The sequence below is a fragment of the Bos taurus genome, chromosome 6 (assembly GCF_002263795.3).
Source record: "Bos taurus isolate L1 Dominette 01449 registration number 42190680 breed Hereford chromosome 6, ARS-UCD2.0, whole genome shotgun sequence".
NCBI classification, from domain to species: Eukaryota; Metazoa; Chordata; class Mammalia; order Artiodactyla; family Bovidae; genus Bos; species Bos taurus.
The window spans coordinates 10069026-10094518 of NC_037333.1; the positions used below are offsets into that span (position 1 = coordinate 10069026).

Consider the following 25493-nt stretch of genomic DNA (forward strand, 5'->3'; position numbering starts at 1 on the left):
AATGATCTCATAAACCTCACAATCTAGTGAGGTGAAACAGATGATAAGCAAAGCAGAAAAGATATTAAGAAGTTAAGAAGTTCATGGAGGAGGATGGTAATTTGAAAGTTCATTGAGATAGTAAATAAAAATTATCTAGGAGGGGATGACATTTTAGGGAAAGAAAAAAAAAAAAGGATGGAGTTCAAGCAGCTAGATATTTAGAGATCTCGGAGAGAAATATTCCATAAGAGGAAAAAGCAAATGCCAAAGACCTAAAATGGACATTTTTTTTTAATATGAATGAGAAAAAAACTGCAAGGGAGTGGCTGAAACCAAGAATAGAAGAAAATAAAGCCAGAAGGGTAAGTATTTGATTCTAGAGGCAACTGATTTAATGCAATTTGCAATTTGAATGGTTTTGAGAGGATGACCTGATATAATAGCATCATAGAACAACTCTACTTAACTGTTATTAGTAATCTACAAGAGGCAAAAATAAAAGTGGACATTTAATAGCAGAGCCTACAGATGACAGTGGTTTGGACCATGGTGATAGAACAATGGAAATGGTGGCAAGTTGTAGAAGCAAGGGGATTTCCTGATTGTCTAAAATAAATAAATGTCAAGGATGTTTCCAATATTTTTGACGAGCAATCAAAGGAAGAGGCTGGAAATAATTGAGACGAGAATGCTCTGATAGAGCAAATTCAACATTTTAAGCTTAAATTGCTTGTTCGGCATCCAAGTGCAGGTGTTAATTATGGAACTAAATTTATGGTCCAAAGGTCATGAAAAAATATCCAGACTGAAGACAACATTTGGGAGTTGCAAGTTTCAGTTGTTCTTTGAAGCCTCATAATAAACTCTTGAGAAGAGAATGAGTGTAGAAAACAAAACAGGTCCAAAAAATACTTTGTTTGTAGATAGGGATATTTTTCAAGTTAAAATGAGAAACACTGGAAAATTATTTTGAGAGATTTATATATAAACATTCCACAAAATAACAGTATCAAAAGAAGTGGCATACTCTACTTTAAAAATTGATTTTTTTTTCTTTGCTAAAATGCTTTCAAGTATTGAATGTTATATGATTTCATCATAGGTGAAACTAGGCTATTACCAAGGTGTGCCACAGGTCTTTTTAATGCAATTTTCTTAGATGGAGTCCAACACTTATCAATTATATATGGAATACTATCACACTATAATTCTCACTAGTGTTATAGAGTCCTTCTACAATGTCTTACTATTAAACTGTGGAAAATTCTGAAAGAGATGGGAATACCAGACTACCTGACCTGCCTCTTGAGAAACCTATATGCAGGTCAGGAAGCAACAGTTAGAACTGGACATGGAACAACAGACTGGTTCCAAATAGGAAAAGGAGTACGTCAAGGCTGTATATTGTCACGCTGCTTATTTAACTTTTATGCAGAGTACATCATGAGAAACGCTGGGCTGGAAGAAGCACAAGCTGGAATCAAGATTGCTGGGAGAAATATCAATAACCTCAGATATGCAGATGACACCACCCTTATGGCAGAAAGTGAAGAGGAACTAAAAAGCCTCTTGATGACAGTGAAAGAGGAGAGTGAAAAAGTTGGCTTAAAGCTCAACATTCAGAAAACGAAGATCATGGCATCTGGTCCCATCACTTCATGGGAAATAGATGGGGAAACAGTGGCAGACTTTATTTTGGGGGGCTCGAAAATCACTGCAGATGGTGATTGCAGCCATGAAATTCAAAGATGCTTACTCCTTGGAAGGAAAGTTATGACCAACCTAGACAGCATATTAAAAAGCAAAGACATTACTTTGCCAACAAAGGTCTGTCTAGTCAAGGCTGCTTTTTTTCCAGTAGTCATGTATGGCTGTGAGAGTTGGCCTGTAAAGAAAGCTGAGCGCCAAAGAATTGATGCTTTTGAACTGTAGTGTTGGAGAAGACTCTTGAGAGTCCCTTGGACTGCAAGGAGATCCAGCCAGTCCATCCTAAAGGAGATCAGTCCTGCGTGTTCACTGGAAGGACTGATGTTGAAGCTGAAACTCCAATACTTGGCCACCTAATGCGAAAAGCTGACTCATTTGAAGAGACCCTAATGCTGGGAAAGATTGAGGGCAGGAGCAGAAGGGGACGGCAGAGGATGAGATGGTTGGATGGCATCACCAACTGAATGGACAGGAGTTTGGGTAGGCTCTGGGAGTTGGTGATGGACAGGGAGGCCTGGCACGCTGCAATTCATGGGTTTGCAGAAAGTTGGACATGACTGAGCAACTGAACTGAACTGTTATATAAAAGCTAGTAATAAATTATTGATATGTTTGGGTGCCACTAAAACCATATACATTTCCAGTTAATAATAAATACTTAAAAATTAATTTCTGTTGTTAGAATATGTAACCCATGCTTTCATGGTAGCTCCAGAAAAAATGTCAGCTAATTTCCCCCTTATCATTTAAGCAGCAGATATTTTTTGTGTGTTTAAACTCATATGTTAGTAGTATGAACCATACATACTATAACGAGTTAGTTTTCTCAATGAATGTACATTCTGTTCAATTAACACATTTTTAATGAAGTCATCAAAGAGGCATCAATGCAAATGAGGTGTTGAAAATGTTGCTTTTCCTTACTATTTTCAATAACACATAATTGATATTTCAAAACACTCATAATTTATTCTAAAGTGATCATTCAGTAACAGCAGATTTTCAAAGACTTTGCTTTAAAATAAAACAACCAATCTGTTTACTACATAATTTGTTCTTATTCTGAATTTGATTTTATGGTATTGCATGTTAAAAGTATCATACGTTACATCCATACACAAGTTTTATTTTTATGAAATACTCTTGCTAATAATATCTGTAGGATTAAACACCTCATATTGAATAATATATAAAAATAAAATATAAATACATGATATGTATATATGTTCAATTACATATGTACTTTCATTACATACATGTATATGCATTCAATTTTTCTCCACCAAATTGGCTTTAATTAAAAATATTTTTACTGAAACTTATATATAAGTTGATGTAAATACATTCCCATTTATTTATAAGATTCTAATATTCTTTGAACTTTGATATTATGAATCTATGTAAATAAAGATAGTATTTTAGTATATAAATATATTAGCTTTTATTTGAATTTTTTGAAATGTCTAAAAACCTTCAGCTATTTTTTAGAGGTACATATAGTTTACAAAATAAATTATTATGTGTTTCTGATTTAGTAAAACCATATATAATTATGAAAAAGAAGGATAAGCTAAGGCTAATTTTTGTGGATTTGTGATCTAAAACAAGTCAGAAGCATTGCAAGTACTTCTGCCTCAAATTCTCCACATTCAAAGGTGCCAGCAGGAAAATCCCGCTCAACACCGAGAAATTAAGGCTCACTGAGATTGGGTCACTATTGGTAAAAATACAGATTGCTTGTTTTATCTATTACTTAACACTTCATGAGAGGTTTACCCATGGAAGACTGAGAGAAGCATTTTGTCTTGTCTCTTTTGAAACATTAGTGAAGTCAGAATAGTGGTTTGAAAAAATAAAGGAGCTATGTGAAGAAGAATATGTTCATCAGTGAAGATAATTTGGTGAATCTGTAGAAGACAACATGTAAAGGAATGGAAGCCAATAGAGGAAAAATCCCAGAGAGGAAGTCACGGCCTGGGCAGTGCCGTGGAACACACTCCAGTGGGCAGCCTGTGGAAGCCGTGGGGCCTGCTGTTTTTTTCTGTGAAGAAAGCCCAGTAGTTTACTTAGGGAGGGAAAAGCCTTCAGTGCTTCTCTCTCTTTTTTTTTAATTTATTTATTTAATTGGAGGCTAATTACTGTAGTGATTTTTGCCATACATTGACATGAATCACCCATGGGTGCACATATGCTTCTTTTTTAAAGAAGCAGAATCAAATTCTTGGAGAAAATTCAGTATAACAGAAGATTTTGCAGTCAGAGTAAGCATCTCTGTTTTGACTTTTGTCTATTCTCCACTTACTCATTTGCTTGAAAAGTAAGCCTGTTAATATCTATAAACATTTATTCTTTTAAAACTTAGGAAATTTCAGGGTTTATGATGTTAACTGAGTATACTTCATTTTTTTCCAAAAAGATCACCTAAAATTCCAATGGCTATCTAAACAAATAATACTGTTTATGAGAAGTTCCTTAATATATATACAAAGGAAATGATACATAATTTTTATGTTATTTATTTTTATAGAAGTGCCATACATTAAACTTTTAAGGGAAAATGCTTTAAAATAATGTTTTACAATCTATTTTATTCATTAAGGAAGCTTTCAGATATTTTTTAATCCCCCTCCCCATCCATGGAATCTTAGTACCATAAATATCTGTTTGTGTTGTCCAGTAGAATTTGCGTGGGAGGGCCATAAACTATTGTATTATCTAGTAATTTTCCAGCCCCGTGAACCAACATCCATCCCTTGGGGGCTGATATAGCTCTCATTGGTAATGCATGATTTAAACCAAGTTAGTGTGAGACATTTTTGAACTTGGACTAAGCAAATGAGCGAGGTAGAACATATGGCTCAAAATATTTCCAAACACATTTGAATACAAATTCTGTATTTCTCAGATTTCAAGGGAATAGGGTTTCAACATAAAACAAAACAAAAATTCTGGAAGCAATGAACCTATATATAGCATTTAAGGATCGATGCATTTCTTGTGTTCTTTGATACTTCATTCCTCATATGTGCACTCATGCCCTGTGGTTTGGCATGAAAACGCTTACGTAGCATTGTGCTTGATCTTTTTCCCTCAGCTATTTTCCCATCTGTAGGTCGATGATGAGTGAAATTTGAATAAAATTTGGTAAATGATGGTCATTGAATGAATGGCATCTTAGCAAAGTATTTTTTTAATCAGAGACTTTCTCTCTCTTTGACAGAAAGGTATTTTCCCTGATTTGAAATGCAGTGGAAGTTTTCAGAAAGCAATCTGACTAGCTTCTCTAATAAGATGCTTTTAATTTAAAAAAATTCTCAAGTAATCAGTTTTGAGAAGGTGAAATACTATTCTAGATCTAAACTCCTATAATTAGGTCAAATATTTAATGAGGCATTTCTTAAAACTGGCTCTGAGCATTTTCAAAACATCTGTTTTATAAGTCATTTAGGAAACTCTTTTAAGAATATATTTAAAATAGTAATAATTACTATTAATAATAACAGTTACACATATTACTTTCATGGCCTTTAAAAATGTTATCTACAAATCATTGTGTATAAAAGGAAAAAAATCCCTTCATTTTCTTTTTAAATAAAACATGTCCTTATGGAAGCCTAAAGTCAAAAATGGCTTCCCTGTGGCTCCTGTTAAAGAATCTTCCAGTGAAATACATGAACAGAGCTCTCTAAATTGAAATACAGAGAGAAAAAGGAATGAAAAGACAAAACATAATATCCAAAAATTTTGTGACAATTACAAATGTGTTGAGGCTGCTGCTAAGTCACTTCAGTCGTGTCTGACTCTGTGCAACCCCATAGACGGCAGCCCACCAGGCTCACCCATCCCTGGGATTCTCCAGGCAAGAACACTGGAGTGGGTTGCCATTTCCTTCTCCAATGCATGAAAGTGAAAAGTGAAAGTGAAGTCACTCAGTCATGTCCGACTCTTCACGACCCCATGGACTGTGGCCTACCAGGCTCCTCCATCCATGGGATTTTCCAGGCAAGAGTACTGGAGTGGGGTGCCACTGCCTTCTCTGACAAATGTGTTACTTTTGTGTAACTGAAATGTCAGAAGCAGAAGAAAGAAAGAAAGGGAGAGAGAAAGAACAGAAAGAGGCCAGAATTTAAAATAAAAAGAAAATAGCTGAGAATTTTACACAGACACCAAACTATAGATCCAGATGTTCAGACAACACACCAAGCAGGAAAAATGCCAGAGACTATATACGACTAGGTGTAACATATTTAAACTAAAGAAAACCAAAGACAAAAAAGAAAAAAGAAAAAACTTAAAAGAATTCAGAGGAAAATTAAAATACCTTACTTATAGAGAGGAAGAAAATAAAATTTTATTATTCTTCATCTCTGCTTAAGGTCAAACACTGTTCAAAGTACTTGTTAGAGAAATGAATTGAAATGTTACTCCATGGACAATATGGGATTTCTTAATAAAATTTAGAACCCCTAATGATTAGTCTGATTGAATTCAAAAATTAGTCTTTATATTAGTTAGTTCAGGCTGCCGTAACAAGAATGGGAGGCTTAAACAATAAGCATTTATTTTCACACAGTTCTGGAGGTTGAAAGTCCAAGATCAAGGTGTCAGTAGGGTTGACTTCTGGGAAAACTGCTTTTCCTGTTTTGGCCTCCTTGTCACTGCCCTGATATAATCTTACCTCTGTATGTATGTGAAGAGAGCTCTCTGGTGTCTCCTCTACTTATGAGGACTCAGTTCCGTGGGATTGAAGCTTCACCATTATGATATCAGTTAACTTTACCTCCTTAAAGTCCCCATCTCTAAATTCGGTTTCATGGGGGTTAAGGCTTCAAAATATTAGAAGGAATCTGCCTGCAATGCAGGAGACCTGAGTTTGAGCCCTGGATCTGGAAGATCCTCTGGAGAAGTTCATGGCAACCCACTCCAGTATTCTTGCCTGGAGAATCCCCATGGACAGAGGAGCCTGGTGGACCACAGGCCATGGGATTGCAAAGAGTCGGACATAACTGAGCAATTAACACAAAACACACACACACACACACAATTCATACGATAACAATCTTTATGAAAACATATTTCTTTTTTCTTTAGAAGTACAATAATATTATAAACTTTATCCAGCACATAAAATGTAAGAAATGGACTCTAACTTCTGTAGCAAACTGTAATGGTTGCTGCTCCTGTTATTCCAAATGCCTATAATCTGTATGAGCATTTAAGCAGCTCTATTCTCTGTATAAGCATTGGGCAAGAGAAGTTTTTTGTTTCCCATGGATTCTCATTAGTAAGCATTTCAAGACACACATACACACTACACACTGGCGAAAGGTCCTGCCTTTAAGAGGTTTCTACTAATCATGAAAACCACTCACTCCTGAATCTCATCTTAGAGAAATTCATTAAACAAAATATCAACATGTACATCCTCTTCCTCTCTACTCTGATGAATGTCTATCAGTGGTAAAGGCTTCCACATAAAGTCTTGGATAAGGATAATATATAGGATGCTATTAAGTTATCTTTGAGATTCTGAAATTTAGAATTCATTAGTACAACCATGAAACACATGAAGACCATACCATACACAGAGGTTTGTCCATTCTACTTATTTATTTATCCTGAGATTTTCCTACAGCCACCAGAACAAAGTAAATGCATACAATAAAATGTCCAGTTACATTCATATTCCTCTGGTTGGCAGAGGAATATGCTCAGAGGATTTCAGAGCTGATGACATTGAAAGGGTTATTGACTCCAAACTCCTTTTTTTCCCCCACACATGAAGAAACAAAGCCTTAGAGAAGAAAAAATAATTTTCATGGTCACACAAAAAGTTAGAACCAGAATTTTCAGTGAAATATTTTTCTTATAGTCATTCAATCTACAGCATATTGTTGAGTAAATTATTCAAAACAAATTGTCAGTGGTTTATTAATTAAATTATTAAGAGAAGTCAAACTAGAGTGAAGTCTTAATAATAGGAAAAAGAGCTCCAGAATTTAAATTGCCTTTTATTGAAGAAGAATCTGTGCTGTTGTATGTGGCATGTTCAAATTCATTTCCAGGATTCACTGAATTTATGGAAGGCTAAATGCAGAAATAATTAATATAAATTTAAATTAGCTCTGGCTTTGTCTGCTCATTTGTTTATTAGCTTTAAAGTGAAGTAGAACAAAGTTCCCATTTCTGTTCTGTTCCATCTGCATCAAAGACATTAACATTTTAACAACATTCACATCACACCTGGCAACCTGAAAACTGTGGTTGGTTATCATGTCTTCGCATTTTTGGCTTTAACAGCATGTGATTGTCATTTTTAAGATAAAGATACTGAGTGCAATATAAGTGAAGCAATGTTAAGAGTAAAGAGTGAACAAAAAATTCCTTGGGGCTTTATGTGGATTTATTATAAATGGAAAGTTTCCAGATAACAGGTTTTTCCCCAGTTTTATTGAGAATTAATTAACATATTTTATATAATTTTCAGGTGTACAACATTATGGTTTGATTTACATAGGTATGGATAAACAAACATATATATGGTAAATAATTGTAATAGGTTCATCTAAAATCCATCTTTTCACATACATACAGTAAAGGGAATAAGAAGAGAGAAAATTATTTGTGATATGAATTCAGAATTTACTCTCTTAACAACTTTCCTATTTTTCATACATCAGTACCTAGTAATTATTTATCTTTTAACTGAAATTTTGTACTTTTAGCCATCTTCCTCCAATTTCCCCTCACCTCATCCTTCACTGCTAGTAACCACAAATTGGATTTCTTTTTGTGAGTTTAGGGTTTTTTTTTTTATGTTACTTTAGGTTCCATACGTAAGTGAGATCATATAGCCTTTGTCTTTCTTATTTCACTTAGCATAATACCTTCAAGTTCCATCCATGTTGTCACAAATGGTAGGTGCTTCTCATTCTTCCATGACTGGATGGTATTCTGCTGTGTATATGTGTGTATGTATATACACACATGCGAGCTCAGTCTCCCAGTTGCATCTGACTCTTTCTGATCCCATGTTTTATAGCCCACCAGACTCCTCTGTCCATGAGATTATCCCAGCAAGAATATTGCAGTGGGTTGCCATTTCTTCCTCTATAGGATCTTCCCAACCCAGTGACTGAACCTGTATCTCCTGCTACTCCTGCCTTGGCAGGCAGACTTTTTACCACTGTGCCAGCTGGGAGGCCCCTGCGTGTACACATACATACACACAATAGAATATTATTCTACTGTATTATATATATCACAAATTCTTTGTCCATTCAACCCTTGGTGGACACTTGTTTCCATGTCTTGGCTGTTGTAAATAATACTGCTAAGAAAATGTGGGTGCAGATATCTTTTGAGTTATCATTTTTGCTTCTTTATGTATATTCCCAGAAGTGGAATTTCTGGATCGTATGATAGCTCTATTTTTAATTTTTTGAGTTTCCTCAATACTGTTTTCTAAAGTGACTGTACAATAATGCCATGTTTTATCTGAAGATATCTGGCAGTATCTTGAAAAAAGAGTTTCCCACTTGTGTATATTTAGTTAAGTATTTAGTCCATTATTAAAAATTTCCTTATTTAACCTAAGTATTCAAAATTTTCCTTTATGTCTTTATAAATTATGCATTCCAGATTTTTTGGCTGGAAAGGCCTCTTTTGCTATTGACTAAAATTCAGCAACAACACCTAAACTAAATTTAGGAAGAAAACTGTTGACTACATAATATAGAAGTACAAAACATATGTTCAAATGAAGTTGAGCCATTTGTTAATAAATTTGATATTAATAAAAAGAAATTTAGGTTAATTATAAAAATAATCTAAGCTACTATATGTAGAAATATTAAAAATTCCCTATGTAAATAAAGCATTAATAATGATAGTAATTAACTTATTTTTTACTATGAGCTAAGCATTGTGTTACATATTTAGATGAAGTATCTCCTAGGGTACTCTAATTTAGATTCTCTTGTAACTTAGTTATCTAATTATATAAATCTTAAAGACACATTATTGACAAAATACTAACTAAAGAACCATGTACTGAAATTATTTAATCAGTTTGAAAATATCATAATGTCAAGGGCATCTGATACATACAGATATAGACACATGCATACATATAGATACAGATATAGACACATACATATCAGATCAGATCACTCGCTCAGTCCTGTCCAACTCTTTGCGACCCCATGAATTGCAGCACGCCAGGCCTCCCTCTCCATCACGAACTCCCGGAGTTCACTGAGACTCACGTCCATCGAGTCAGTGATGCCATCCAGCCGTCTCATCCTGTTGTCCCCTTCTCCTCCTGCCTCCAATCCCTCCCAGCATCAGAGTCTTTTCCAATGAGTCAACTCTTCGCATGAAGTGGCCAAAGTACTGGAGTTTCAGCTTTAGCATCATTCCTTCCAAAGAAATCCCAGGGCTGATCTCCTTCAGAATGGACTGGTTGGATCTCCTTGCAGTCCAAGGGACTCTCAAGAGTCTTCTCCAACACCACAGCTCAAAAGCATCAATTCTTCGGCGCTCAGCCTTCTTCACAGTCCAACTCTCACATCCATACATTTCCACAGGAAAAACCATAGCCTTGACTAGACGAACCTTTGTTGGCAAAGTAATGTCTCTGCTTTTGAATATGCTATCTAGGTTGGTCATAACTTTCCTTCCAAGGAGTAAGCGTCTTTTAATTTCATGGCTGCAGTCACCATCTGTAGTGATTTTGGAGCCCAGAAAAATAAAGTCTGACACTGTTTCCACATACATATAGATAGCTGAATTCTATATTGAGGTTATTGGACTAAATCTCCTAGGCAGTGTTTTATAAGAAAAATAAAGGAAATTTATGAATATATAAAAAACTAAAACTTAGAGGATAAAAGAAAAAGAGAGAAATAGTTTTCTGTATACAAGTCTTTTCTTTCTTTAGGTAAATTAATTCTCAGTTCAGTTCAGTTGCTGAGTCGTGTCTGACTCTTTGCGACCCCGTGAATCGCAGCACGCCAGGCCTCCCTATGTATTTTATTTCTTTTGTTGCCGTATAAAACAGGCTTGTTTCCTTAACTTCTCTTTCTGATTTTCCAACATTATCCTCTAGGAATGGAAGGGACTTTTGTGTGTTAATTTTATATCCTATGACCTTACTATATTCATCGACTAGCTCTAGTAATTTTCTGGTGTCATCTTTAGGATTTTCTAGGTAGAGTATCATGTAATTTGCAGACAGTGAGAATTTTACTTTTTTTCCAATCTTGATTCCTTTTATTTATTTTTCTTCTCTGATTGCTGTGGCTAGGACTTCCAAAACTATGTTGAATAGTTGTGGTAAGAGTTGGCACCCTTATCTTGTCCTGATTCTAGAGGAAATACTTGTAATTTTTCACCATTGAGGATAATATTTGCTATATTATATATGGCTTTTGTTATGTTGAGGTATGTTCCTTCTATGCCTCTTTGCTGGAGAATTTTTATCACAAATGGGTATTGGATTTTTTCAAAGGCCTTCTCTGCATCTGTTGAAATAATCATATTGTTTTTATCTTTCAATTCAATGAAATTAATATGGTGTATCATATTGATTGATTTGCAAATATTGAAGAATCCTTGCATTCCTGGAATAAAGTCCAGTTGGTCACGATGTGTGATATTTATAATGTGTGCTTGGATTCTGAAAGGAATAGAAAAAGGAAAGAAGGAAGGAAAGTAAGAGGGAAGGAAAGAAGAGATTTTTAATTGTAATCACACTGAAAGCTAAATATGAAGAAAATAAATACGCTCAGAGGAATATAACGTAAAGTATTTTAGAAGGCATATGTAGGAATCCAGATTAGATGGTGTTCTAAATTTAAAAGAAAACACTAAAAAACTTTTTTTTTCAAGTTTATAAAACTGATATATTTTAAAAGGTGTACAAATAATGCTATTGCTAATAGCAATAATGACAAGATAAAATAATGACAGTAATAAAAAGCAAAAAAATTCTTGTACTCAGAAGTTTCCATTTTGGTTTCTTAGTGAATGGTTAAATTCACTCTAAATTATGCATAATAATAAGACTGGAATGACGCAAATGTGTATTTATTAGGATACACTGATTTTTTTTTTTTAATTCGAACTGTAATAGCATCAGATGCTAGTGGTTTCCTGGAAAATAGGTCACCATCATTAGATAAAGCTTTCTAACCTTACCTTTCCCTTACCTTTCAGAAATTGTTTTTATGTTTTAATTAGAGGAATGTATAGTAAATAAAGAATAACTTTTGTGCAATAAATGACATACTAATAAACACAAAAATAAGCTGATAGTTATAATGTAGTTTGTAAAAGTTAAAGTAGTGGATCAAATGCAATTCATTCAAAGAACAATGAAAGGTATTGAGTTTTATATTAGTTGTTCAGAAAAAATTTAAATTCACTGGCAGCCTTCAGTTAGTAAAGATAATAAAAAAATTTAGAAAGTGGTGTTGTGTAATGTTACTACTTTTCATGTTAGTTTTTTTCCCTCTGTGTACATGATAAATAGTATACTGGAGCCTGAATATTGCCTTTCTACAGTTCAAGTTACTTTCACACTTTCCTTTTCTATATTGACCTCAGTACAAGTAAATTTACCTTGAAGTAGAAGCTTATATACCTGATAGACATAAAATCATGTACTTTAACTTATTTAACTGTTAGAAACTTTGTTGAAATTTGGAACATTTTATACAATAATTTATGCCAGAAGGTGGCACCAAAAGACTCAACTTCAAAACCTCGTTATTAATAAATTCATGAGATTATTCTATATTTGGATTTCTAAGTGCAGGCAAATAGCAGTGCAAATGTAGAATAAAATTATAAAGGTATTGCATACATTTCAAGGTTGTATGTTACACTGGAAAGAAGTAGTCTGTTTTGGACTTCAGATATGGCACTGCAGAGATCTAACACTGTATTTTTTTTATGCTCACTCTTACAAATGTACATGTATTTCTGAACTCTTTAAAAATAGGTACTTAAAAATTAAATCCAAATACCAAGTGTCATATCTCCTCCTCAATAAAGTATCTTTTTATTATCATATGCTTTAAATTTCTGTTATGAAACTTCAGCCATTTCAGCAAGTTTCATCACTTTGAAGATGTATCCAGTGCCACGTTAAAGGAATAGATTTCTGAGCTTCATCAGTGTTATTGATAACATATTATTCCTTTCACTATTCCCTTGGGAGGTAGTTAAGGTCAGTGATCAGGAGCTCAAGCTTTGCTGTACAGATGTGTGAGTTTGGGTTCTTGTTCTGCCATTTAGTAGCTGTGTGATCTTGTGGAACTTACTTAAACTCTCTCTCTCTTAGTTGAATTTGTTAATAAGCTGATTTTTGAGAGAAAAACAGTGAAACTTAAGATGCACACTTAAAGTGCCTGGACAAATCCGAACACCTTGTAAGCTTTCATGGAACATCAAGTGGCAATGATGTTATTTCAAAGAGAAGTTTTCCCTTCTGCAAGTTATCTTCAAATATGCCTTATTCTTAAATTCACAAATAATAAAAACTCCTTGATTAGAAATTGTTAAGTGAAAACGCTATCTGATTAGCCTCTGAGCACAGAAAAATTTGTAGAATTAAAGTTTTTCCCCAATTGTCACAAATATAAAGATATAAATGTTTTAACCCACTGCTAAAAAATTTTTAAAAACATTTATGCTTGAGCATACACTTCTCTATAAAATAAACCAATAGAAAAATATACAAAAAAAGCATATTTTTTCAGCAATAAGGATGAGTAAGACGTCAAGAATTCTACTGTCAGTTTAGGCAGAGAAAGAGCAAATTTGGTAAAAGAAGTAATAATAATGAGTTTCATGTGCATTGTTTAAGCTTATCTGTGGCTGCTGTAAATACATAAAACATTTATCTTTGAGGCATAAACATCAAAAATAGAAACTCTTCTACTTTTGTTAAAAAAGTTGAAGGGAGAGGCAAAACTTTTGCCACTTTGTACAACTGTAAATGTGTTATACAATTGAGGAATAATTGTACTTAGTTAATCACTACTTGCAAAACATATTTGCTAAGCAAAGGCCAGGTTCAATGCACGATACTGGATGCTTGGGGCTGGTGCACTGGGACGACCCAGAGGGATGGTATGGGGAGGGAGGAGGGAGGAGGGTTCAAGATGGGGAGCACATGTATACCTGTGATGGATTCATTTTGATATTTGGCAAAACTAATACAATTATGTAAAATTTAAAAATAAAATAAAATTTTAAAAAAAGTAGCTAAAATTTTCCTTAAAAGATAATTTAATCTGTCAGTCTCAAGAAAACACAACTGCCTTAATTTGTCTCCATAAAAATAAGATAATAATGATACAAACATAAACAAGGGACATAAGCCAAATAACTCTATCACAACAAAGAACTGAAGAACTACTTCTACAATAAAAACATAATGATTTATAACCCTGGCAAATTGTAACCTCATCAGCCTTTGTGTCTGTACTAGAAATTTCTAAATTCAAAACACCTTTATTACCATAGCATAGAAAACCAAAGTTCATTGTTGATTATCACATGACTTACAAATCAAGTTTATAACCTATTTTTTCTTATCGGTAAGACAGCAGGCCTTGAATTAGTGTTAGTCTGATCTCATGAGGTAAAGAGAGCTATCTAAAATAACTATTCTTAGTTCAAATTGACTTTTGAAAGCTTCTTTTTGAAACAATCACATTACTCTGCCATGTGACCTGTTGTTAATTATGGAAAGTTTGCATATGTCTACAAATAAATGTTTGAAATACACATATTGATATATGTATATATGTAATACATATATATATATATATATATATATATATATATATATATATATATATATTAGATCTAGGCCCTTAAATCTATTTCTCACTTTCACTGTATAATCATAAGGGATTTGATTTAGGTTATACCTGGATGGTCTAGTGGTTTTCCCTACTTTCTTCAATTTAAGTCTGAATTTGGTAATAAGGAGTTCATGACCTCAGCTACAGTCAGCTCCTGGTCTTGTTTGTTTGTTTTTTTTTTTTCCTAATTTTATTTTATTTTTAAACTTTACATAATTGTATTAGTTTTGCCAAATATCAAAATGAATCCGCCACAGGTATACATGTGTTCCCCATCCCGAACCCTCCTCCCTCCTCCCTCCCCATACCATCCCTCTGGGCCGTCCCAGTGCCCCAGCCCCAAGCATCTAGCATCGTGCATTGAACCTGGACTGGCAACTCGTTTCCTACATGATATTTTACATGTTTCATTGCCATTCTCCCAAATCTTCCCACCCTCTCCCTCTCCCACAGAGTCCATAAGACTGTTCTATACATCAGTGTCTCTTTTGCTGTCTCGAGCTTCTCCATCTTTGGCTGCAAAGAATATAATCAATCTGATTTCGGTGTTGACCATCTGGTGGTGTCCATGTGTAGAGTCTTCTCTTGTGTTGTTGGAAGAGGGTGTTTGCTATGACCAGTGCATTTTCTTGGCACAACTCTATTAGTCTTTGCCCTGCTTCATTACATGTTCCAAGGCCAAATTTGCCTGTCCAGGTGTTTCTTGACTTCCTACTTTTACATTCCAGTTCCCTATAATGAAAAGGACATCTTTTTTGGTGTTAGTTCTAAAACGTCTTGTAGGTCTTCATAGAACCATTCAACTTCAGCTTCTTCAGCGTTACTGGTTGGGGCATAGACTTGGATTACTGTGATATTGAATGGTTTGCCTTGGAAACGAACAGAGATCATTCTGTCATTTTTGAGATTGCATACAAGTACTGCATTTTGGACTCTTTTGTTGACCATAATGGCCACTCCATTTCTTCTGAGGGATTCCTGCCTGCAGTAGTAGATATAATGGTCATCTGAGTTAAATTCACCCATTCCAGTTCATTTGAGTTTGCTGATTCCTAAAATGTCGACATTCACTCTTGCCATCTCTTGTTTGACCACTTCCAATTTGCCTTGATTCATGGACCTGACATTCCAGGTTCCTAAGCAATGTTGCTCTTTACAGCATCGGACCTTGCTTCTATCACCAGTCACATCCACAGTTGGAGAAGACTCTTGAGAGTCCCTTGGACTGCAAGGAGATCCAACCAGTCCATTCTGAAGGAGATCAGCCCTGGGATTTCTTTGGAAGGAATGATGCTAAAGCTGAAACTCCAGTACTTTGGCCACCTTATATGAAGAGTTGACTCATTGGAAAAGACTCTGATGCTGGGAGGGATTGGGGGCAGGAGGAGAAGGGGACGGCAGAGGATGAGACAGCTGGATTACATCACTGACTTGATGGACGTGAGTCTCAGTGAACTCCAGGAGTTGGTGATGGACAGGGAGGCCTGGCGTGCTGTGATTCATGGGGTTGCAAAGAATCTGACATGACTGAGCGACTGAACCGACTGAATTAAATATATAAATATATATATATATATATATATATATATATATATATATCACTCAGTCATGGTTGGCTCTTTGCGACCTCATGGACTGCAGCACGCCAGGCTTCCCTGTCCATCACCAACACACAGAGATTGCTCAAACTCATGTCCATCAAGTCCGTGATGCCATACAACCATCTCATCCTCTGTTGTCCCTTTCTCCTCCTGCTTTCAATCTTTCCCAGCATCAGTCTTTTCCAATAGTCAGATCTTTGCATTCAGGTAGCCAAAGTATTGGAGTTTCAGCTTCAGGATCAGTCCTTCCAATGAATATTCAGGAGTGATCTCCTTTCGGATGGACTGGTTGGATCTCCTTGCATTCCAAAGGACTCTCAAGAGTCTTCTGAAATGCCACAGTTCAAAAGCATCAATTCTATGCTATGTATTTAACAATTAACTATGAACACACTGTTTTATACTTTCCTTGACTTACTTTGCTTATGGACTCCTATAATCAACTTTATGTAAGTATTATATTCTCAAATACATTTGTATACTTTTTTGGAAATCACTTTAAAGCCTAAAAAGGTGTATTCTATTTGAATTGGCTTAGGAATTAAAAAATAATAAAATATTGGCAAATAACTGAAATCACATTATTATTGTTTTAAAATGATTTATACTTCAGAGAAGAAAAATGTCTGGCCTTAACTGGAAAAGGCTTTGTGGGAGAGGATGATACTTGGTGGTCATTAAAAACAAAAACTGTGAATAGATGACTAAAACCCTGGGAATGTCCCTGGTGAAAATGTACCACACTAGAGCTTGGTTAAGCTGCCTGAGAAATAGTGGAAAATATCATCACTCACGTACAGCAAAATCTTATTATGCCAGATCATGAAAGCCAGGAGAGATTAGTAGATTTAATAAATTAAATAATAGTATAAAATTATGTACATAGGAGAGCAGTAGGAGGAAGGCAATAATTTATAAATATATGGACAAACTTCAGGCCGAGAGTTAAAAAAAGGAATGCTGTAAATAATAATAATGTATTCACACAACCAATGTTGGAAACTAATTCCAAGAGACTAAATGGTTCAGTGAGGAAGAGCAGACACTTTTGGTGGGAGTGTTTAAGATCACATTCTTAGGAGATCATGCATGTTTAGGCCAGCATCTGGATTAAGTAGACCATTCTGTCAGTGGCTAATATGCCTAGCAGAGATAGAGCTAGACTCATACCTGTGAGGCTGGTAAGTTGCAGAGTAATAAATCTGCCCCAGGCTAGTTCTTTCTAACCACATTGTTCCTTTTACTGAATGACAGGAGACCAGTTTATTGTAGAAGTTAACAGGAATTTCAAGGACTGGATGGTTAACAATATACAAGTCACAGTTCTGTATCATTTAAAGATTAACATTTAGATGTGGCATTTGGTCACTGGATTTATTGGAGAGAATTTGACTATTGGAAATCTTAGAAATCTTAATGGTTGTGAAAAATAGAAATAGAAATTTGATTGAGAGAACACAATCACAGAAAAAGGATCTTAGAAAAAATAAGGAAAAAAGATATTATATCGTAGCTAGAAAAAAAATCAAGATTTTCTATTTTTCATCTTGGGTATGAACCTCTGAGAAGAATCCCATGAACCACTAATACTCTGTGTGGTTCACACTGCTTACAACACATGTGGAGTTTGTATTTGCTATTCCCTCTGTCTGAAATATGGTTCTTCATCATGCTCTTCATTCAAGTCCCTTTTATAACACTCCACTCACAAAGACTAAGATTGTGAAAACTTCAATTTTCCAAGAAGGTCACTGATGGTGACTCAGTCTTTGAAAGCAGGGCAACTCCTCCTTCAATGCCTTGTTCCCAGGCCCATTTATTCTACCTGTTGGAATGACAGAACCATAAAATGTCCATTGATTTAAGGAATATTCTGCACCATGAAAGATAAGACACCAGTCTCATGTAATACAGTATTCAAGCTGGTGCTTTTGCTACATTGTCAAGAGGCTCTCCCATTGCTTTTTCAGGATGGAACTCTGGATAGTATAGCGTTTTCTGTGACCAGTGTATTCATGGCATTGTACCCACTGCAGCACCACATTCTCCATAAAATAGATTGCTCAAGTATGAGGGATACTAAGAGAAATCATGATATAGTAAATGAGACTTCTGTGAGCCTCTGATAGTGATGCTGGGTGAAATCTGTGTTCAGGTGAGGCAAACTTATAACTGTAATATATACAAACACAATTAGGATGAAATGCTATTATTTCCAGGGTGGAAGGGATGCACTTTCATCAACTGGTCACAAAGACATTGGTTGGTCTCTTAAAAGACCATGGCATTAACCTTTGCTGCTGGTAAGACAATGCTCAGTATGAATAGTAGACCATCAGCTTTGATGAGATAAAGTTATTGCTGTTACACATTAAATGTAGGGAATACTTTAATAGAAAACATGATAAAAGACAACATTAAGAGAATATGTAAACTACAATCAAGCATATGACTACTAAAACACAGAAAATATATATAGATGGTAAAGAATCCACCTGCAATGTATGAGACCTGGGTTTGATCCCTGGGCTGGAAAGACCCCCCTGGAGGAGGGCATGGCAATCCACTCCAGTATTCTTACCCAGAGAACCCCCATATACAGAGGAGCCTGGTGGGCTATAGTCCATGAGGTCGCAAAGAGTCAGACACGACTGAGCAACTAAGCACAGCACACATACATATGTTTATGTATGTGTATTTATGTATATATGTAAAGTTAGTGTTAGTTTAGGAATACGGAAAGGTGGTAGTAAAAATCAAAAGAAATTCATGGAAATTATATAAACTATATGTGGATAGAGTGGAAACAAAAGCAAAAGGACTGAGCAGAAGCTTCAATTACTTATACCTATTTCATTTATTTATATCTTTGCTGGTGGCTCCATGGTAAAGAATCTGCATGCCAATGCAGGAGACACAAGAGATGTGGGTTCAATTTCTGGGTTGGGAAGACCCCCCCTGGAGAAGGAAATAGCAACTCACTCCAGTATTCCTGTCTGGGGAATCCCAGGGACAAAGAGTCCTGGTGGACTACAGTTCATGGGGTTGCAGACAAGTCAGACAGGACTTAGTGACTAAACAACACTTTATTACATAGTTCATAATATTTTAGAGACACTGCTTGATAATCCATTGTGAATTTAGATAGCTTTTTTGTTTAGATAGCCTTTGTTTCCAGTGATCTTGTTAGTTTTATTAGTAATAGTAATGTCTTACATTTAAATAGAATGTAGCACACTTCATACTTATGTATCCTTATATGAAACTTGGATGAAACCATAGGAGTCACATAAACAGATTTTTTCAGAACCAAAGGAGCTAGGAATAACAGGAAATTATTTTGATGGAAATATTAGAATCAAAAATAACTAACAGGCAGGAAGAGTGGGCTATTGCAGAAAGAATTAAGCAGTGGGTTTAGAGAAAAAGAACTGACAGCACAAGGCATCATTCTAAATAGTCCCTATGGAAATGGAAACTAAACTGTTCAGCAACAGACTCCGTCTTATCTTATTTTCTTATATATCTTACAAACAATAATCGATTAAGCTATACTATGTATTATTAGCATGAGGAATGTGTGAACTTGCTATGATAGGTTTTGACTCCTTTAATAGAAATACAGCACAGAAAAGCATATAACTATTAATATGCAAATTATATTATGCCTCTGGCCAGGTCCATTTTACTTCTCAGGTTACATCTACAATATTGTGTAAAATTGTCTGAGTCATAAGATGATGTTAAATATAAGAAACATAAGTGACATAAGAAAGATATTAAAATTGTAGAGCATCATTTTGCTCATATATTTTTAAGAAACTATATCCATTAATCTGCTGATACTTAGAGTTTATCATTATTTCCAATTAAATCTAATTTTTTAATTAAAAATAAAATTTTAAAGATATATTTGAAAATAGTACAGTTCAATAAAATCCAATATAACCATGACTTAGGTTAAACAATTATTAAGATTGTATAATATTTACTTATTCACTTCTATTTATATGAATCATTTGAGAGCATAATTGCATCACTGGTGCAATAAACATGAACTTGGGCAAACTCCAGGAGATGGTTAGGGACAAAGAGGCCTGGTGTGCTGCAGTCCATGGAGTCACAAAGAGTCGGACACGACAGGGCAGTTGAACAACAAATCACTTATTATGTAATTCCATTCCTATAAACTTCTGCATTGATCTCTGTAAAACCTTACAATCAACATATTATTACCATAAATTATAAAAGTGACAGTTATAGATGATACTGATATTTGAAAATATATTTTATGGTATAATTGTCAATTCTCAAATACATACAGATTTCTTATCTCATTCTTCTTTCTTATATTTTTCTGTGTGAATAACATATGAACACAATGGTTTGTCCTATAAAAATGTACCATTAAACATATGAAAATAACATTTAAGATTATCAAAGTACACATCTTTTTTTTTTTCATAGAAATTAACATGGTAGAAAGAAACATAACAAACTTTTAAGGGAAAAATTCATGAGGCACAATGAAGAATACTAAAATGTTTATTAAAAAAAAAAAAAACCTCCCCAGAGAAATAGTTCTTTAAATCTTTAAAAACCATCGCCTTAGTGTGATTATGTGTCTGCATGTTAAGCTTTTATTTACTAATTCATATTTTAATTTCAAGTTTAAATCAATAAACATCAAGACTCTAACTTTCCTACCTCCTTGTTCCATCACTGAAATTTCCATAACCTCTTACTTATGTTACCCACATGGAAATCTGAAAATATTCATTGGTCTGGGTAGTGGTAGAACAGAGTCATCAGCACACCATAAACAGTCAAGTTTACTGAATTTTTGTCCCTCAGAATACAGATGTAAAAGAAGCACCCAGAACTGTAGTTGGAATTAAAATGTTTGTAGTGTATCAATGATAAATAGTGTTTGCTTCTAGAGAAATGGAGCTGAAATAAAAGTGCTTTAAAATATAACTAAATTTTTAGGCAGGAAGCTCAGGACTAGTTGTGTGTCTCAACAACGTCACTGTCCTCTGTCGAACCCATCTGTAGTATTCCAGTTTCTTTCTACTCAACAAGATCAATACTATAGTATTAACCACTAATTCCTAATTATACTCAGGGAAAAATAAGTGAAGGGGAGTGAGAAGGAATGAAGCTGCTCTTCGTCAAAGTGCCATTCAATGACTGCAGTATATGTTCTGACTACTCGTTTTTTCAAAGGAAAGCCAAGAAATTAAAGACTTTTTTATTGCTGAATTTATTCATATATTCTTATATCTATCATTACATTTTGTGTTACTGAAGTAAAAGGAGAGAACTGTCAATAGATAATGTGCAATCTCTGTCGTATTTCCCACATAAAGAACGTTTCAAATGCCCATGGATAAACATCATTTGAAAATGTTGGGAAGCTAGATTAATACATTTGAAAAAATTCTTTTTAAACTTACCCATATTATTTTTTTGTATTTCTTGAATACAAAAATTGAGATTTTAATGATATATAATGTAACATTCTATCAATGCCACAATAAGAAATGTTCATTTCAATTCAAATCAGAATAATAAGCTTTTGAATAATAAGAATGACCAATTTGAAATGACCTTTTATAAATTGATTTTATATAATCAATAGTAATTTTAGGAAAATAATTGCATTATGCCCCTTACAAGGAAATGCTAAATATAGCCTTTAATATTTTGGTTTAATTTTGTTACCAAGGATTTAATATGAAAAGAATGTATTTTCTTTTAAAATTGAGGATAATTATTCAAATTGCAATAATGGAATTTATTTTCTTATCTTTCATATCTTAGGTACATATCTAAGACTGATGTGCTGAACCAAAGGAACATAATTAAATCGCATATATTAGTCACAGGTATGTTAAGTTACTTGTGTCAGACTTTTTATAAAACTTATTTTATTAATGAAATCTTTCATTGTCATAATACCTTTATATATTTTCTGTCTTTCCAATTCTATTTGAATTTTCTCAATGTAAATACTGAGCTTTCTCTTAACACACAAGTATTCAAGTCAGCACTTTCAGCATCTCTAATGCTTCCAGTTGTAAGAGAATATGCACAGCATGGCTAAGCAGCCAGCTTAATCTTAAGATGGCCATCACTTCCCTGGCCATTCCCTGGCCCATATGCAAGTTTCAGTTGTACTTTCTTTGACCACAGTCAACCTCACCACTGTGAGAAAAAAAGGACTTGAAATATTTGGGAGAGCAGGAGTTGATAAAGGAAGAAAAAAAGGTGATGAGAGAAGAGTAGTAGGGTAAAAAGAAGAAAAGAGGAAGAAAAAATGGAAAACAAAATTCAAAGTTTCAAGTAAAATATCCTAAATTTACTTCCATTTCAGGTCTTATTAATCTATTAAAGTATTTTTTTAAGTTTTTATGATAACCTTAAGGTTGAGTTTGATAATGAAACTGCAGCTCAACTTTCGTTATTGGAAAATGAAATCCAAGCAAGAAAGACCATGTCAGAATATTTTTTTTATTTTTTTCCTTTTCAGAACAATACCACAGGCATTATTATCCATAACTAAGTCAAGTACCTGGTGAGGGATCAGCTGAGTAACAGAGACTTAAACAATGTAGCCTGAAATGATTCTGTGAGTAGTCTGCTTATACTTAAAGAGACATGGCAGAAAAGAAACAATAAGTAGGAGGTCAAATATTCATTCACTTGGCTGGACTCCTCTTTCAGACGTGTTTGTGAAGTCCACGTTTACTCCCAATGACATGTACAGAGCAGCTGCTTGAAGGCATTGACTGGTTTCTGCACCTGCTGAGTTAATCTCAAAATGTCCATTTTGCTGCCCCTTTGCTATAGCAATGAAGTATTTTTCTACCTTGATAACTGGTTAATCATACACCCAAATCTATAGCTCTAGCTTTTTTTTCTCACTGTTTCTCACTTTTCAGTCATAGGTACTGCCATTTGATGTCAACTTTTAGGTGATAATTTCAAGTATACTCTCATTTATGCTTTTTCTGTAAGGATGTTATGTGTAAAATCTGCTGCTTAAGTAAGTGACTTACAGACAATTACATTGAAAAGTTCACAGAGAACCTGTGGTTTTAAAAACCCTGAAACAGCCCATGCTGTTGCCCTGCCTCACTTCAGTCTTCATTGTGAATGAAATTTTTCTTCATGGCTTTTGATTATGCCTTCAAATGTGATTCGTCAACAGAGACCCATTCATTGACGTCAAGGAGTGCTCATCTGAGAAATAGTGACAGAACATGCAGACTAATGAGGAGTCTTAACATAATAGGAAAGGCAAATATGTAAAACTTGAAAGGAATGAAGATTATTTATTAAGCAAATCACAAATTTAAATAGTGTTTGACTCTAATGTTTACCATATAGCAGAAACAGGAATTTATATTAATTTAGAGCTATTTGCTATTTTATGTAGTTATTATTTATAAATATAAGTGGTGACCATATTCAGATATTCAGTGATATTCCATGAAAAGTTTATGATTACTTTTCTTTATATAACCTTCAGTTTATTCTATTTAATTAAGCAATCTTTTTTTTTTTTTTTTTTTACTTAGGTAACTAAGTACCTCTTTGGCTGGGGAGATAATAATTACAATAGCATTTAAAAGTATTAAAATATAATAGTTTTTTATTAAAGCTAAGTTGTATTCTGCCACTCAGTGTATCTGGCTTTACAAGAAAATGATTATTATTTTATTATTTTTTTTTTTATTCTTCCAATTTTATTTTATTTTTAAACTTTACATAATTGTATTAGTTTTGCCAAATATCAAAATGAATCCACCACAGGTATACATGTGTTCCCCATCCCGAACCCTCCTCCCTCCTCCCTCCCCATACCATCCCTCTGGGCCGTCCCAGTGCACCAGCCCCAAGCATCCAGCATCGTGCATCGAACCTGGACTGGCAACTCGTTTCCTACATGATATTTTACATGTTTCATTGCCATTCTCCCAAATCTTCCCACCCTCTCCCTCTCCCACAGAGTCCATAAGACTGTTCTATACATCAGTGTCTCTTTTGCTGTCTCGTACACCGGGTTATTGTTACCATCTTTCTAAATTCCATATATATGCGTTAGTATACTGTATTTATGTTTTTCCTTCTGGCTTACTTCACTCTGTATAATAGGCTCCAGTTTCATCCACCTCATTAGAACTGATTCAAATGTATTCTTTTTAATGGCTGAGTAATACTCCATTGTGTAGTGAAAATAGCTTGCATTCATACCTTACTTACAGAGGTTTTAGAAGAAGCATTCTCTCGAGAATAGTAAGTGGGACCAGTAGAATGACCTAAGACACTTAACATGTCTGTGCTCAGTTGTTCAGATTTCTACATCAGTATCCCATCTGTCATTTTAAATGAAATTACTACTTCTGTGAGATACATATGTTAAAACTTCTACCCAGGAAAAACAAAAGAAATTATTGCTTCTGGGAATTTTACGCCAGTGAAAAGTTTAAAGGAAGTCATACCTTATTTTGAAGACATGAAAAGATCATTTTATACATAAAACCCAATAATTTATATTCATTAAATAATGGGAGGATATATATAGGTTTTTCATGACTCAGTTATTGGATATCTAAATTAAATTATGTATTCATTTATTATATAAAAAAATTAGATTGAATGCAGTACAATGTTTCTTATTAAAGCTTTTCTCTTCAACAAATCATAGTTTAAGGTAACCATTAACCTGTTAAGTCTAAGCATTTCTATTACTGAATGCAGACCCTGGCCTTTATTAAGTATTCTCAGGGCGCATATACTATCGCATTGCTTCCCAGGCTTAGCTAAACATTAGAAGCACTTGAGGAAATTTTGAAGATTCTGGTACCAATTAAATCTTTATATGGGGGGAGTTACTTTGGGGAAGTATTTGTAAGGTTTCCCTTACAAATTATATGATTATAATGTGAAGCCAGAGTGGAGAATCACTGTGCTATAAAATATCCTAAATGAATCATGACCAGGGTCTCTCTGTTCTTTATCAGGATGCTCAATATAGGTAAATTCACTTACCAATGATATCATCAGATAATACATAAATGAGAGTGGTGAGGCAAAGTGCATGAACTGTATACTCTTATGCTGTTCAAATGTACCTCCTTCTGAAGATGTCACAGTTATCTCAAACTTTTAGTGCCTTTGTAGTTTCTCTGGAATCTTAAAGCACTTGATTTTTCTTCAACAAGTATTCAATAAAATTGTATGGAAACATACCATGTAACAAATACTCTACTATTTCTTCCACAGTCTAATTATAGTACCTTGATATCTATCCTTTAAA

General features: G+C 34.3%; 1 long non-coding RNA gene across 1 annotated transcript in view; it reads left to right on the forward strand.

Moving 5' to 3' along the window:
- The window catches only part of LOC132345473 (uncharacterized), a 333207-nt gene that overhangs the window by 252779 nt on the left and 54935 nt on the right, over positions 1-25493 (forward strand). The window contains exon 3 of the long non-coding RNA XR_009494816.1: positions 21992-22056. This is a non-coding gene — a long non-coding RNA (uncharacterized lncRNA). The remainder of the gene's footprint in view (positions 1-21991; positions 22057-25493) is intronic.